The following is a 16,681-nucleotide window of genomic DNA, read 5'->3' as shown; positions in this document are numbered from 1 at the left end:
TTATACTGTATGCATAAAACTTTAGCCTAATTTGCAGGGACTAGCAACAGGCTTTTTAATAACACTCAATTTATTAATGTTAAACGTTTTTTGCTGGCATGTAAAATCGTTTAATTTTCTGAGGTACTGGGTGAAAAAATGTTTTGGGCACTATTTTTTTCCACTTGGCAGTCGTTTTATTTAATTTATGACAGTTTACTGATCTCTCTCACTGTTATGTGTGAGGGGGAGGGGCCTTTTTTGGTGCTTTTGCTACGCATCAAAAAATTCAGTCAGAAGTTTATTGTCTTCCCTGCATGATCCGGTTCATCTCTACAGAACTCAGGGGTCTTCAAAACTTGTTTTGAGGGAGGTAATCACTCACAGCAGAGCTGTGAGATTGTAGTTGACTGTGATAAAAAAACGTTTATTTCTGTATTTTTTTTCTGCTATCAGGGTTAGTTATCCTTTGCTAATGGGAGCAATCCTTTGCTAAAATTGTGTTTTTTACAAAGATTTGATGCTATAACTTTTCAGTTTATTAATTTTCAACTGTCATAACTTTTTCTGTGCTTCTTATAGGCACAGTACGTTTTCATATTATAGTAAATTACTTGAAAAGTATTTCCAAGTTGCTAGTTTATTTGCTAGTGTGTTAAACATGTCTGATTCAGAGGAAGATATCTGTGCTATATGTGCTAAAGCCAAAGTGGAGCCCAATAGAAATTTATGTACTAACTGTATTGATGCTACTTTAAATAAAAGTCAATCTGTACAAATTGAACATATTTCACCAAACAACGAGGGGAGAGTTATGCCGACTAACTCGCCTCACGTGTCAGTACCTGCATCTCCCGCTCGGGAGGTGCGTGATATTGTAGCGCCGAGTACATCTGGGCGGCCATTACAAATCACATTACAGGATATGGCTACTGTTATGACTGAAGTTTTGGCTAAATTACCAGAACTAAGAGGTAAGCGTGATCACTCTGGGGTGAGAACAGAGTGCGCTGATAATATTAGGGTCATGTCAGACACTGCGTCACAATTTGCAGAACATGAGGACGGAGAGCTTCATTCTGCGGGTGACGGTTCTGATCCAAACAAACTGGATTCAGATATTTCAAATTTTAAATTTAAGCTGGAAAACCTCCGTGTATTACTAGGGGAGGTGTTAGCGGCTTTGAATGATTGTAACACAGTTGCAATACCAGAGAAAATGTGTAGGTTGGATAAATATTTTGCGGTACCGGCGAGTACTGACGTTTTTCCTATACCTAAGAGACTTACTGAAATTGTTACTAAGGAGTGGGATAGACCCGGTGTGCCGTTCTCACCCCCTCCGATATTTAGAAAGATGTTTCCAATAGACGCCACCACACGGGACTTATGGCAAACGGTCCCTAAGGTGGAGGGAGCAGTTTCTACTTTAGCTAAGCGTACCACTATCCCGGTGGAGGATAGCTGCGCCTTTTCAGATCCAATGGATAAAAAGTTAGAGGGTTACCTTAAGAAAATGTTTGTTCAACAAGGTTTTATATTGCAACCTCTTGCATGCATTGCGCCTGTCACGGCTGCAGCAGCATTTTGGTTTGAGTCTCTGGAAGAGACACTTGAATCAGCTCCATTAGATGAGATTACACACAAGCTTAAAGCCCTTAAGTTAGCTAACTCATTTATTTCAGATGCCGTAGTACATTTAACTAAACTTACGGCTAAGAATTCCGGATTCGCCATTCAGGCACGCAGAGCACTGTGGCTAAAATCCTGGTCAGCTGACGTTACTTCTAAATCTAAATTGCTTAATATACCTTTCAAAGGGCAGACCTTATTCGGGCCCGGGTTGAAAGAAATTATCGCTGACATTACAGGAGGTAAAGGCCATGCCCTGCCTCAAGACAGAGCCAAACCTAAGGCTAGACAGTCTAATTTTCGTTCCTTTCGTAATTTCAAAGCAGGAGCAGCATCAACTTCCTCTGCACCAAAACAGGAAGGAGCTGTTGCTCGCTACAGACAAGGCTGGAGACCTAACCAGTCCTGGAACAAGGGCAAGCAGGCCAGGAAACCTGCTGCTGCCCCTAAGACAGCATGAATCGAGGGCCCCCGATCCGGGAACGGATCTAGTGGGGGGCAGACTTTCTCTCTTCGCCCAGGCTTGGGCAAGAGATGTCCAGGATCCCTGGGCGTTAGAGATCATATCTCAGGGATACCTTCTAGACTTCAAATTCTCTCCCCCAAGAGGGAGATTTCATCTGTCAAGGTTGTCAACAAACCAAATAAAGAAAGAGGCGTTTCTACGCTGCGTACAAGATCTTTTATTAATGGGAGTGATCCATCCGGTTCCGCGGTCGGAACAAGGACAAGGGTTTTACTCAAATCTGTTTGTGGTTCCCAAAAAAGAGGGAACTTTCAGGCCAATCTTGGATTTAAAGATCCTAAACAAATTCCTAAGAGTTCCATCGTTCAAAATGGAAACTATTCGGACAATTTTACCCATGATCCAAAAGGGTCAGTACATGACCACAGTGGATTTAAAGGATGCTTACCTTCACATACCGATTCACAAAGATCTTTACCGGTATCTAAGGTTTGCCTTTCTAGACAGGCATTACCAGTTTGTAGCTCTTCCATTCGGATTGGCTACGGCTCCGAGAATCTTCACAAAGGTTCTGGGTGCTCTTCTGGCGGTACTAAGACCGCAAGGAATTGCGGTAGCTCCGTACCTAGACGACATTCTGATACAAGCTTCAAGCTTTCAAACTGCCAAGTCTCATACAGAGTTAGTACTGGCATTTCTAAGGTCGCATGGATGGAAGGTGAACGAAAAGAAGAGTTCTCTCTTTCCACTCACAAGAGTTCCCTTCTTGGGGACTCTTATAGATTCTGTAGAAATGAAGATTTACCTGACAGAAGACAGGTTAACAAAGCTTCAAAATGCATGCCGTGTCCTTCATTCCATTCAACACCCGTCAGTAGCTCAATGCATGGAGGTGATCGGCTTAATGGTAGCAGCAATGGACATAGTACCCTTTGCACGCCTACATCTCAGACCGCTGCAATTGTGCATGCTAAGTCAGTGGAATGGGGATTACTCAGACTTGTCCCCTACTCTGAATCTGGATCAAGAGACCAGAAATTCTCTTCTATGGTTGCTTTCTCGGCCACATCTGTCCAGAGGGATGCCATTCAGCAGGCCGGACTGGACAATTGTAACAACAGACGCCAGCCTACTAGGTTGGGGCGCTGTCTGGAATTCTCTGAAGGCTCAGGGACAATGGAATCAGGAGGAGAGTCTCCTACCAATAAACATTCTGGAATTGAGAGCAGTTCTCAATGCCCTTCTGGCTTGGCCCCAGTTAACAACTCGGGGGTTCATCAGGTTTCAGTCGGACAACATCACAACTGTAGCTTACATCAACCATCAGGGAGGGACAAGAAGCTCCCTAGCAATGATGGAAGTATCAAAGATAATTCGCTGGGCAGAGTCTCACTCTTGCCACCTGTCAGCAATCCACATCCCGGGAGTGGAGAACTGGGAGGCGGATTTCTTAAGTCGTCAGACTTTTCATCCGGGGGAGTGGGAACTTCATCCGGAGGTCTTTGCCCAAATACTTCGACGTTGGGGCAAACCAGAGATAGATCTCATGGCGTCTCGACAGAACGCCAAGCTTCCTCGTTACGGGTCCAGGTCCAGGGATCCGGGAGCGGTTCTGATAGATGCTTTGACAGCACCTTGGACCTTCGGGATGGCTTATGTGTTTCCACCCTTCCCGATGCTTCCTCGATTGATTGCCAGAATCAAACAGGAGAGAGCATCAGTGATTCTAATAGCGCCTGCATGGCCACGCAGGACTTGGTATGCAGATCTAGTGGACATGTCATCCTGTCCACCTTGGTCGCTACCTCTGAAACAGGACCTTCTGATCCAGGGTCCCTTCAAACATCAAAATCTAATTTCTCTGAAGCTGACTGCTTGGAAATTGAACGCTTGATTTTATCAAAACGTGTTTTTTCTGAGTCAGTTATTGATACCTTAATACAGGCTAGGAAGCCTGTTACCAGAAAGATTTACCATAAGATATGGCGCAAATACTTATATTGGTGCGAATCCAAGAGTTACTCATGGAGTAAGGTTAGGATTCCGAGGATATTGTCTTTTCTACAAGAAGGTTTAGAAAAGGGTTTATCCGCTAGTTCCTTAAAGGGACAGATTTCAGCTCTGTCCATTCTTTTACGCAAACGTCTGTCAGAAGTTCCGGACGTTCAAGCTTTTTGTCAGGCTTTAGCTAGGATCAAGCCTGTGTTTAAAACTGTTGCTCCACCATGGAGTTTGAACTTAGTTCTTAATGTTTTACAGGGGGTTCCGTTTGAACCCCTTCATTCCATTGATATCAAGTTGTTATCTTGGAAAGTTCTGTTTTTAATGGCGATTTCCTCGGCTCGAAGAGTCTCTGAGTTATCTGCCTTACATTGTGATTCTCCTTATCTGATTTTTCATTCAGACAAGGTAGTTCTGCGTACTAAACCTGGGTTCCTACCTAAGGTGGTCACTAACAGGAATATCAATCAAGAGATTGTGGTTACATCTTTGTGTCCTAATCCTTCTTCGAAAAAGGAACGTCTGCTACACAATCTAGATGTAGTCCGTGCCCTGAAATTTTATCTACAGGCAACTAAGGATTTTCGACAAACGTCTTCCCTGTTTGTCGTTTATTCTGGTCAGAGGAGAGGTCAAAAAGCTTCGGCTACCTCTCTCTCCTTTTGGCTTCGTAGCATAATACGGTTAGCCTATGAGACTGCTGGACAGCAGCCTCCTGAAAGAATTACAGCACATTCTACTAGAGCTGTGGCTTCCACTTGGGCCTTTAAGAATGAGGCTTCTGTTGAACAGATTTGCAAGGCTGCAACTTGGTCTTCTCTTCATACTTTTTCCAAATTTTACAAATTTGACACTTTTGCTTCTTCGGAGGCTGTTTTTGGGAGAAAGGTTCTTCAGGCAGTGGTTCCTTCCGTATAAAGAGCCTGCCTGTCCCTCCCGTCATCCGTGTACTTTAGCTTTGGTATTGGTATCCCATAAGTAATGGATGATCCGTGGACTGGATACACTTAACAAGAGAAAACATAATTTATGCTTACCTGATAAATTTATTTCTCTTGTAGTGTATCCAGTCCACGGCCCGCCCTGTCACTTTAAGGCAGGTAATTTTTCCATTAAACTACAGTCACCACTGCACCCTATGGTTTTCCTTTCTCTGCATGTTTTCGGTCGAATGACTGGTAATGGCAGTTAGGGGAGGAGCTATATAGCAGCTCTGCTGGGTGAATCCTCTTGCACTTCCTGTTGGGGAGGAGTTAATATCCCATAAGTAATGGATGATCCGTGGACTGGATACACTACAAGAGAAATAAATTTATCAGGTAAGCATAAATTATGTTTTTTTAGAAATGTTATCAGGCAGTGTTAATATGAGTGTTACTGTACTTTTAAATGTATTTTTTTATGTTTTTTACAACTTTTTTGTCTTGCGCAACAGTTAACCAGAGCTCTAAGGTTGCACTAACCCGACGAGTGATAAAATCGATTGCGTTCAAGAGAACGTGTTTACTTTCAAAGCGCTAAGAGACGCCAAATACCAATTATCAGACGCGCACAGCAGATATTGCACCACTCATAATTTAGCCCTTTGTGACGCGTATGTTTTGGGCATGGTTTGGCAGTGGTAAAACGATATTTTTGTAGTGTAAATGCAGTTCAAATTATTGTGTATAGATTCCCATTGGTTTAAATAGTAGCCAATAATAGTAAATAGCAGCCAATATGTATGAAGCACTTAGCAAGGAAAACAATACTATGAGGCCGATTTATCATCGGTCTGTCCGACATGATCCGACAGACATAGCTGAATGCCGACAGCATACGCTGTTGGCATTTAGTAATGCACAAGCAGTTCTGGTGAACTGCTTGTGCAATGCCGCCCCCTGCAGATTTGTGGCTATTTGGTCGCTAGAAGGGGGTGTCAATCAGGCCGATCGTATCTGATTGGGTTGATTGCTGTCCGCGGCTCAGAGGCGGCAGACGAGTTAAAGGGACACTGAACCCAAATTTTTTCTTTTGTGATTCAGATAGAGCATGCAATTTTAAGCGACTTTCTAATTTACCCCTATTATCAATTTTTCTTCATTCTCTTGCTCTCTTTATTTGAAAAAAGAAGGCATCTATGCTATTTTTTTGGGTTCAGAACCATGAAAAGCACTTGTTTATTGGTGGGTGAATGTATCCACCAATCAGCAAGAACAACCCAGGTTGTTCACCAAAAATGGGCCGACATCTAAACTTACATTCTTGCATTTCAAATAAAGATACCAAGAGAATTAAGAAAAATTGACAATAGGAGTAAATTAGAAAGTTGCTTAAAATTGCATGCTCTATCTGCATCACAAAAGAAAACATTTGGGTTCAGTGTCCCTTAAAGGAGCAGCGGGCTTAAGTCTGCAGCTACTTAAAGGGACAGTCAACACCAGAATTTTTGTTGTTTTAAAATACAGATAATCCCTTTATTACCCATTCCCCATTTTTGCATAACCAACACTGTTATATTAATATACTTTTTACCTCTGTGATTAACTTGTATCTAAGCATCTTCTGACAGCCCCCTAATCACATGACATTTTATTTATTATCTATTGACTTTCATTTTAACCAATTAGTGCAGTGTCTGCCACAATCCACGGGCGTGATCACAATGTTATCTATATGGTTTACATGAACTAGCTCTCCCCTGTTGTGAAAAGCAAATAAAAAAGCATGTGATAAGAGGCGGACTTCAAGGGCCTAGAAATTATCATATAAGCCTTCCTAGGTTTAGCTTTCAACTAAGAATACCAATAGAACAAAGCAAAATTGATGATAAAAGTAAATTGGAAAGATGTTTAAAATTACATACCCTATTTGAAACATGAACGTTTTGTTTTGGACTTGACTGTCCCTTTAACTGCTGTTTCCGGCGAGTCTGTATTAGGCACCATACCGCTTAAAGGGACACTAAACCCACATTTTTTATTTCACTATTCAGATAGAGCATGAAATTTTAAGCACCTTTCTAATTTACTCATATTATCAATATTTCTTCGTTCTCTTGCTATGTTTATTTTAAAAGCTGGAATCTAAATCTTAGCAGCCAGCCCATTTTAGGTTCAGCACCATGGATAGTGCTTGCTTATTGGAGGCTGACATTTACCTACCAATAAGCAAGCATAACCCAGATTCTCAACCAAAAATGGGCCGGCTCCTATGCATCACATTCCTGCTTTTTAAATAAAGATAGCAAGAGAACGAAGAAAACTTGATAATAGGAGTAAATTAGAAAGTTGCTTAAAATTGCTTGCCCTATTCCTTTTTTTTCTGTACCCTGAACTTGATTACCAATAAAAGAATAAAAATTAAAAAAAAAAAAAAAAATTGCTTGCTCTATCTGAATCATGAAATAAAAAAATTGGGTTTAGTGTCCCTTTAATAATTCGGCCCCTTAGTCTGCTGCTGAGGGACATTAGGAGTTAAAAAGGAAAAATTTACATTGAACGTCCACCAATAAGTCATAATCAGTATGTACTATCTATGCCTCTGTATTGTAATGCTTACTACTTTAGTAACAGTTTTTTTTCTTGGGAAGCTTCCTGGTCATAACTTAAGTTTAATTGCTTTTTGCTGTTTTTTCGCAAACCCACTATTAATTCAGCATTCTAGACAAATTAGCATTAGTGAAAGCTTTCACTGATAAAGCAATATGTCTCAGCATTCTGAACAGGCACAATTGAGGAAGTTAAGCACATATGACCAACAGCCATTTGATGCACAGGTTGAAGCAGAGATAACTTTTACTAGATGCATTTTTGCCTATAGTGTAAACATGCATTTAAAGGGACACTCAAGTCAAAGTAAACTTGTATGACTCAGATACAGCAGTGTTTCCCAGGGAACTGATCAGCTGATGGGTGAATTGATTATTTCACCTGTGCTCAAGTTAAGATTTAATGAATATGTGACCTGTTAAGAGTCCTGAGGACTGGAGTAGGGAAACACTGAGATAGAGCAGCAGTTTTAAGACACTTTCCAATTTACTTCCATTATCAAATTCTGCTCAGTCTTTTTATATTCACACTTTCTGGGGAACACGATCCTACTGAGCATGTGCACAAGCTGACAAGTATATGTTTAATAGTCTGTGATTGGCTGATGTCTGTCACATGATATAGGGGACTGGAAAATGGGAGAAAAAATAAATTTGTCAGAAATTTTGTTACTGCTTATTTGAAATTCAGAGTAGCTGTTAAATCATTGTCTTTTTATTATGAATTTGAAAATTATGAACTGCTAATGAGTGGAGTGGTCCTTTAAGTGAATTAGATATCCCTGTAAGCTTTAAAGGGCCACTAAACCCAAACTCTTTCTTTCATGATTCAGATAGAGAATAGAAATTTAAACAACATTACAATTTATTTCCATTATTTATTTTGCTTCATTTTTTAAATATCCTTAGTTGAAGAAAAAGCAATGCACATGGTGAGCCAATCACACAATGCTTCTATGTGCAGCAACCAATCAGCAGCTAGTGAGCATATCTAGATATGCTTTTCATCAAAGAATATCAAGAGAATAAAACAAATTAGATAATATAAGTAAATTAGAAAGATGTTTAAAATTGCATTCTCTTTCTAAATCATAAAAGAAAAAATGTGGGTGGCATGTCCCTTTAAGCATACCCAATATAGGTGCACTTAGGGTTGCCGCCTCGGCCATGTTTTCCTGGACACTTATGAGTTACACACAGGGGCGGACTGACAAGTCGGGCAAATCGGCCCTGGCCCGAGGGCCCGGCTTCTCTAAGGGGCCCCATGCATCATACTGATGCTGCATTTTTTTCTATAATTTTTTTTTAATTAAATATATATTTATTTGTTTTGTCTTAAATATTTTTTTTTATTTTTTTTTGCGGAGGGGGGTGGGGGGTGGGGGCATGGGGGCCCTGGGGGTTTCCGGTGCGGTGTTGAAGGAGACGTGACTCGTGACTGTGATGAAGTTTGAAGCAGCCAGGAATTAGGACTGACTCAGAGACGGTTAGGCTAAGACACTGGACTGGAGCGTGGAGCCGGGTGTAGTAAGCGGCAGCCTGCCCTGCAATATGTGGACCAACCGGCTGGTGTAACAAAAACAATCCAGAATCCGGGTCCACATATTAATGGTCACAATGACATGACCTGCCCAGGCTCTGTCTGGCTGCTCAGCTCCGCCTCCACACGCACAAAGTTTTAACTGCGCACGCATTAGAGGCTAGGCGGCAGCTGCAGCAGACAGACGGTGGCCACACGTGAGGAACCGATCTGCGGAGGAGAACCTCTCTATAATATTATATATCTGTATATAAAGTACTGGGGAGGGGATGTGTGTGTGAGACAAAGGGAACCTCTATAATATTATATATCTGTATATAAAGTACTGGGGAGGGGATGTGTGTGTGTGTGAGAGACAAAGGGAACCTCTCTATAATATTATATATCTATATATAAGGTACTCGGGAGGGGATGTGTGTGTGTGTGGCACAGGGAACCTCTCTATAATATTATATATCTGTATATAAGGTACTGGGGAGGGTGCTGTGTGTGTGAGACAAAGGGAACCTCTATAATATTATATTTCTGTATATAAGGTACTGGGGAGGGGGCTTTGTGTAAGACAGAGGGAACCTCTCTATAATATTATATATCTGTAGATAAGGTACTGGGCAGGGGGCTGTGTGTGAGACAGAGGCAACCTCTCTATAATATTATATATCTGTATATAAGGTACTGGGCAGGGGGCTGTGTGTGAGAAGGAGGGAACCTCTCTATAATATTATATATCTGTATATAAGGTACTGGGGAGGGGCTGTGTGTGTGTGAGACAGAGGGAACCTCTCTATAATATTATATATCTGTATATAAAGTACTGGGAAGGGTGCTGTGTGTGTGAGACAAAGGGAACCTCTATAATATTATATACAGTATATGTATATAAGGTACTGGGGAGGGTGCTGTGTGTATAAGAGAAAGAGGTAACCTCTCTATAATATTATATATCTGTATATAAGGTACTGGGGATGGGGCTGTGTGTGAGGCATAGGGAACCTCTACATTGTGTTAAATTTGTATACATTAGGTTTTGGTGGGCATTAGACATCTCTATAGTACTGTATATCTCTACATGAGATGCTATAGGAGGGGAGCAGCAATGTTCTACTGGGAGCTAGCTGAGCATGTTGGGTGAGCCAATAACAAGAGGCATATATGTGCATCCACCAGTCTTCATCTAAATCCCAGTAGTCCATTGCTGCTCCTGAACCTACCCAGGTATGGTTTTCAACAAATGATAGGAAGTGAATTAAGCAACTTAGATAATAGAAGTAAATTGTAATGAATGTGTTTTAAATTGTATGTTCAATCTGAATCATTAACCCCTTAATGACCGCAGCACTTTTCCATTTTCTGTCCGTTTGGGACCAAGGCTATTTTTACATTTCTGCGGTGTTTGTGTTTAGCTGTAATTTTCCTCTTACTCATTTACTGTACCCACACATATTATATACCGTTTTCTCACCATTAAATGGACTTTCTAAAGATACCATTATTTTCATCATATCTTATAATTTACTATAAAAAAATTTATAAAATATGAGGAAAAAATTGAAAAAAACACACTTTTTTAACTTTGACCCTCAAAATCTCCTACACTTCAACAACTACCAAAAAACTCCCATGCTAAATAGTTTCTAAATTTTGTCCTGAGTTTAGAAATACTCAATGTTTACATGTTCTTTGCTTTTTTTGCAAGTTATAGGGCAATAAGTACAAGTAGCACTTTGCTATTTCCAAAAAAATTTAAAAAAAATTAGCGATAGTTACATTGGAACACTGATATCTGTCAGGAATCCCTGATTAACCCTTCACATATATATATTTTTTAAAAGAACACAACCTAAGGTATTAAACATGGAGTATTTTGACTCTTTCCATGCAACTATTTTACCACCAATCTATGCCAAAGTTTGAAAAAAAAAAAAAAAAATGGTGATTTTTTGACAAAATAGCAATTCAAGAATACATTTACTGAGAACGTTAAGGGTTACTGCCAAATAACACCCCAATATGTCTTCAGCAGCATCTCCTGAGTACAGTGATACCACCCATGTATAGGTCTGTTGGGTTCTCTGGGGGCTAAAAGGCCTTATTTTTAGGGGGCGCATTCCAGTTTTTTAATTTGGAATTTTCACATCTGTCGTCATGCACCCATGTCCTATTTGGGACATTTCTGAAGCCGGACAATGCAAATTACCCCCATCAAACCATATATTTTTAAAAAGTAGACACCCTAGGGTATTTCAAATGCTGGTATTTTAAAACTTTGCATGCACTAATTCAACCACCAGTCTTTGTCAAACTTTTGGGTAGTCATTTTGGTGTGTTATTTTTCACACGCATTGTACTTTAGGCATGGATTCTCAGTTCCTGTTATATGTTACTGAGCAAAAACACCTCAATATGTGTTCAACAACAACTTCTGAGTACAGTGATACCCCCCATGTATAGGTGTGTCGGGTTCTCTGGGGGCTAAAAGGCCTTAATTTTAGGGGGCGCATTCCAGTTTTTCAACTTGGAATTTTCATATCTGTCATCATGCACCCATGTCCTATTTGGGACATTTCTGAAGCCGGCCAATGTAAATTACCCCCATCAAACCATATATTTTTGAAAAGTAGACACCCTAGGGTATTTCAAATGCTGGTATTTTAACACTTTCCATGCACTAATTCAACCACTAGTCTTTGTCAAACTTTTAGGTAGTCATTTTTTTGCATTATTTTTCACACACATTGTACTTTAGGCATATATTCTCAGTCCCTGTTATGTGTTACTGCCAAAAAAAACCTCAATATGTATTCAACAACATCTCCTGAGTACAGTGATACCCCCCATGTATAGGTGTGTCGGGTTCTCTGGGGGCTAAAAGGCCTTAATTTTAGGGGGCGCATTCCAGTTTTTCAACTTGGAATTTTCACATCTGTCATCATGCACCCATGTCCTATTTGGGACATTTCTGAAGCCGGACAATGCAAATTACCCCCATCAAACCATATATTTTTGAAAAGTAGATACCCTAGGGTATTTCAAATGCTGGTATTTTAACACTTTCCATGCACTAATTCAACCACTAGTCTTTGTCAAACTTTTAGGTAGTCATTTTTTTGCATTATTTTTCACACACATTGTACTTTAGGCATATATTCTCAGTCCCTGTTATGTGTTACTGCCAAAAAAAACCTCAATATGTATTCAACAACATCTCCTGAGTACAGTGATACCCCCCATGTATAGGTGTGTCGGGTTCTCTGGGGGCTAAAAGGCCTTAATTTTAGGGGGCGCATTCCAGTTTTTCAACTTGGAATTTTCACATCTGTCATCATGCACCCATGTCCTATTTGGGACATTTCTGAAGCCGGCCAATGTAAATTACCCCCATCAAACCATATATTTTTGAAAAGTAGACACCCTAGGGTATTTCAAATGCTGGTATTTTAACACTTTCCATGCACTAATTCAACCACTAGTCTTTGTCAAACTTTTAGGTAGTCATTTTTTTGCATTATTTTTCACACACATTGTACTTTAGGCATATATTCTCAGTCCCTGTTATGTGTTACTGCCAAAAAAAAACCTCAATATGTATTCAACAACATCTCCTGAGTACAGTGATACCCCCCATGTATAGGTGTGTCGGGTTCTCTGGGGGCTAAAAGGCCTTAATTTTAGGGGGCGCATTCCAGTTTTTCAACTTGGAATTTTCACATCTGTCATCATGCACCCATGTCCTATTTGGGACATTTCTGAAGCCGGCCAATGTAAATTACCCCCATCAAACCATATATTTTTGAAAAGTAGACACCCTAGGGTATTTCAAATGCTGGTATTTTAACACTTTCCATGCACTAATTCAACCACTAGTCTTTGTCAAACTTTTAGGTAGTCATTTTTTTGCATTATTTTTCACACACATTGTACTTTAGGCATATATTCTCAGTCCCTGTTATGTGTTACTGCCAAAAAAAACCTCAATATGTATTCAACAACATCTCCTGAGTACAGTGATACCCCCCATGTATAGGTGTGTCGGGTTCTCTGGGGGCTAAAAGGCCTTAATTTTAGGGGGCGCATTCCAGTTTTTCAACTTGGAATTTTCACATCTGTCATCATGCACCTATGTCCTATTTGGGACATTTCTGAAGCCGGCCAATGTAAATTACCCCCATCAAACTATATATTTTTGAAAAGTAGACACCCTAGGGTATTTCAAATGCTGGTATTTTAACACTTTCCATGCACTAATTCAACCACTAGTCTTTGTCAAACTTTTAGGTAGTCATTTTTTTGCATTATTTTTCACACACATTGTACTTTAGGCATATATTCTCAGTCCCTGTTATGTGTTACTGCCAAAAAAAACCTCAATATGTATTCAACAACATCTCCTGAGTACAGTGATACCCCCCATGTATAGGTGTGTCGGGTTCTCTGGGGGCTAAAAGGCCTTAATTTTAGGGGGCGCATTCCAGTTTTTCAACTTGGAATTTTCACATCTGTCATCATGCACCCATGTCCTATTTGGGACATTTCTGAAGCCGGCCAATGTAAATTACCCCCATCAAACCATATATTTTTGAAAAGTAGACACCCTAGGGTATTTCAAATGCTGGTATTTTAACACTTTCCATGCACTAATTCAACCACTAGTCTTTGTCAAACTTTTAGGTAGTCATTTTTTTGCATTATTTTTCACACACATTGTACTTTAGGCATATATTCTCAGTCCCTGTTATGTGTTACTGCCAAAAAAAACCTCAATATGTATTCAACAACATCTCCTGAGTACAGTGATACCACCCATGTATAGGTGTGTTGGGTTCTCTGGGGGCTAAAAGGCCTTATTTTTAGGGGGCGCATTCCAGTTTTTCAACTTGGAATTTTCACATCCCATGCACCCATGTCCTATGTAGGACATTTCTGAAGCCGGCCAATGTAATTTACCCCCATCAAACCATATATTTTTGAAAAGTAGACACCCTAGGGTATTTCAAATGCTGGTATTTTAACACTTTCCATGCACTAATTCTTTGTCAAACTATTAGGCAGTCATTTTTTGTGTGTTATTTTTCACACACATTGTACTTTAGACATGAATTCTCAGCTCCTGTTATGTGTTACTGCCAAAGAAGACCCCAATATGTGTTCACCAACATCTCCTGAGTACAGTGATACCACCTATGCATAAGTTTCTTGGCTTGTTCGGGGGGTGTAATGCCAAATGTCCAACATGCGTTTGTGATTTTTTTTTCACATTTAACATATTTTCTTTGCCTATTGTCTTTTTGGGGGTATTTTAACATACCCCAATTTATTTGTTTCCATGAATGTGCATATTTTTGAAATGTTGACACCCCAAGGTATTGTATATGGTGTGCTTTGATGCATTTGAAGTAACTGTTTTAGCTAAAAAAATTGGAGAAAGTGTATGGTGGCATTTTTTCAATTTTCATTTTTACACACACATTGCTTTTTGACTATGATTTAGGAGAGACTGTTGTAAGTTAGTGCAAAAAAATACTTCAGGTTGTTTTCTGCTAGGCACCCTGAGTACACCTATGCCCCCCATGCATAGGTTTGCCAGGATTTTGGGAAGGTTATGTTACAATTTTATGACTTGTGATTTTAGTTATTAAGTGAGAGTATTTCTTCTGATAGGCCTATCTTTAGTTTGGGGCCTATTGTAAACCCCACTTTTATTTATTGCCATGAATGTGCATATTTTTGAAATGTTGACACCCCAAGGTATTGTATATGGTGTGCTTTGATGCATTTGAAGTAACTGTTTTAGCTAAAAAAATTGGAGAAAGTGTATGGTGGCATTTTTTCAATTTTCATTTTTACACACACATTGCTTTTTGACTATGATTTAGGAGAGACTGTTGTAAGTTAGTGCAAAAAAAATACTACAGGTTGTTTTCTGCTAGGCACCCTGAGTACACCTATGTCCCCATGCATAGGTTTGACAGGGGTTTTTGTAAAAAAAAAAAAAAGAACAGCCCCATTTTAGAAAAAAAAATATATTAGTGAAATGTAAAAATCTGGCACATTAAAAGTAAAAAAATAACAAAAAATTTAACAGTAAACATAACAAAAAAAAAATAACAGCAAATTTATTTATTTTTTAAAAATTGACCATTGTATGGTACCGCTTGAAGCAGTCCCCAATGCAGAGTCCAGGCTGTCCAGGGCAATCAGGACAGTGATATACAGTGTCCCTTCTCTGCCCCCTCTTGGTACAGACTCTGCATTTTTTTTGTGGTCTCTGCTTTGCGGCAGTAGGGGGGATTTTAAAAATAAAATGAGTAGCCCCAACTCTGCTCTCTCCCATCACCGCCCGGGGAGCAGGTGCATCATGGTACAAAATCCCCGAAATGATCTGGAGCTGAAATTGTAAAAAAGTCAGTTTCATTCCGGGGTTTGCTTTTTTGAACAACAAAAAAGCGTTGTGGGTTGCAATCTGCATTAGGTAAATTGCAACCTTTTTGTACCAGGCCCTTGTCTTCCGCATAATTAGGTAGGGCTGCAGCAGCTGATCTGCCAGATCAACCCCACCCATATGCCGGTTATAAGATTTGATGCACACTGGCTTCCTTATGATCTCAGCTCTGCCACGTACAGAGACCGCCACCGTCCTCTCTGTGTGGATGGTGGTAAGAAGGTATACATCCTTCTTGTCTCTGTACTTCAGTGCCAACAGCTCCTCTTGGCGCAGAGCAGAGGTCTCCCCCCTTCGTAGCCGGGTGCGTACAAGTTGTCCTGGGAAACCTTTGCGGTTCTTTTTAATAGTACCGCAAGCTACTGTATCAAAGCAATACAGTAGCTTGAACAAAAGGACACTTGTATAAAAATTGTCTAAGTACAAGTGATACCCTTTGTTCATTAGGGGTAATATCAGGTCCCAGACAATCTTGCCAGTGGTTCCCATATGTTCTGGGCAACCTGGAGGGTCAAGGTGGCTATCCTTTCCCTCATACACCCGGAAGGCCTGAGTATACCCAGTCTCGCTCTCACAGAGCTTATACACCTTTACCCCATACCTGGAGCGCTTGGAAGGAATATACTGCTTGAATCCCAGCCTTCCCTTATACTTCATCAGGGATTCATCAACGCATATATTCCTTCCAGGTGTATAAGCCTCTGCAAACCTGGCAGAAAAGTGGGTAATCAGGGGGCGGATTTTATACAGCCTGTCAAATTGGGGATGCTCCCTAGGGGGGCACAGGCTGTTGTCGCTGAAGTGCATGAAATGAAGAATCATTTCATATCTCTGCCTCAACATACTCTGGGAGAAAATGGGGGTAGAGCAGATGGGGCTACTGCTCCAGTAGGAGCGAACGGAGGGTTTCTTTATGATGCCCATCAGCATAGTCAATGCCCAGAATTTTTTAAATTCTGGCACATTGATGGGGGCCCATTGCTGCTTTGCCAAATATGTTTCAGGCTTTGCAGCACGGTACTGATGGGCATATAAATTAGTTTGGGCGACAATGTTCCCCAATACATCATCACCCAGAAACACCTCCAGAAACTG

This window comes from Bombina bombina, chromosome 8, assembly GCF_027579735.1.
Source record: "Bombina bombina isolate aBomBom1 chromosome 8, aBomBom1.pri, whole genome shotgun sequence".
NCBI lineage: Eukaryota > Metazoa > Chordata > Amphibia > Anura > Bombinatoridae > Bombina > Bombina bombina.
This window is presented reverse-complemented; position numbering follows the sequence as displayed.